Below are 1,530 nucleotides of genomic sequence, written 5' to 3'. Positions count from 1 at the left end.
AGTTTACTTATTTTTATTGTGCTTCTATTCAGTATACATTTTGCATATACTTTAAATTAAACAGTTAGTATGTTTGGGTAAAATAAACCCAGTAAGTACAAACTTTGAAAAATTAATATTTTTATCATTTATGAATACAAAAGCTTTTTCAGGACAAATTTTCAATAGATATGTGTCTAAATGAGTAATAGGAAGTACAAATATTTTATACTAATATATAATTTTTTAATTAAATAAAAATATAATTATTAATGTTATAATATAATATGAAAGTGTAATTATACTAATGATTAACATGAACACTTATTATTTTGTTTATTTCTATTGTTGTTCTAAATTTAGGTGTAAATTATTAAACAGTTTTAATTAAATACACTGTTTATAATTGTGTACCTATCATAAAAGCTTATTTTTTTTACTAAACTAATAACATAACCATATAAAAAAAAACAGCATTAACTGAAGCATAGTAATAACTCATAAAATCAAATTACTTAAAATACTGAACAATAAACTAATGATTTAAAGATCAAAATATCAACTAATATAATATGATTTATTTTATCTATAATTTATTATAATAGTATTAATGAAATGTTTTTAAAATATAAAATAAAATGAAACAATATTGAAACAAAAATGTGAATTATTAAAAAAAAAACATACAATTTATCAAAATAATTATTAAATTAGGTATTCAAAAACGTTTAAAAATTTCAAATTTTAATTTTTAAGATGATTTTAAAGTCTAAATAATAATAATGGAATATTTTAGTATGGAGAGGAATACAAATAATATGTTATTCTTACTTAGTTTAATATTGTACACAAGTAAAAATTTTAAAACTAAATATATGTTATGAATTTTTTAACATAACAATTCAATGTAAGCCAATCTATAATTAATTTATTACAATAATTAGGTGGCTAAGATTCTGATTAAAATGCAAAACATGAAATTGTATATTTCTACAATAATTTTAATAATTAAAAGATCATATATTTTTAATTTTAAGTTAAATGTATTCATTTTTATATTTGTAATTTGCAGTTTTAAAAGTATATGCTAAAAATTATTTTACTAATTTGAGATGCAAAAGCTTATGTTAACAGATCATAGTATTATTATAATGATATTTTTTTAAATGTAGGTCATTAAAAAGTTATTAAAATTAATTTGGAACTGTACTTTGAATGATAAAATGCATGTACAAAAAAAATCAATAATGATAAATAGATACCTAATATTTGTGTACAATAAATAACTTGTTGAAAAATATTTTTGAAATTTAAGCAATTAATTATACTTAATCTAAGAGAATCTAATCTTCCTAACCTTTTAGATTAGGTGTATTAAAAAGTAAGGTAGGTATATTTCATATGAGTATTTACAATTTTTTTTAGTAACCTATATGTTTATGGTGAACAGTTTTTAATAAAAATGTTGCTATTAATAATGGATTACAATAATCAAAATAAATATAATAATTATGTCTAAAACTAATTTGATTTTATTTCGTTAAAACAATA

Source organism: Melanaphis sacchari, unplaced genomic scaffold (assembly GCF_002803265.2).
Source record: "Melanaphis sacchari strain LSU unplaced genomic scaffold, SCAv2.0 Contig51_pilon_pilon, whole genome shotgun sequence".
NCBI classification, from domain to species: domain Eukaryota; kingdom Metazoa; phylum Arthropoda; class Insecta; order Hemiptera; family Aphididae; genus Melanaphis; species Melanaphis sacchari.
This window is presented reverse-complemented; position numbering follows the sequence as displayed.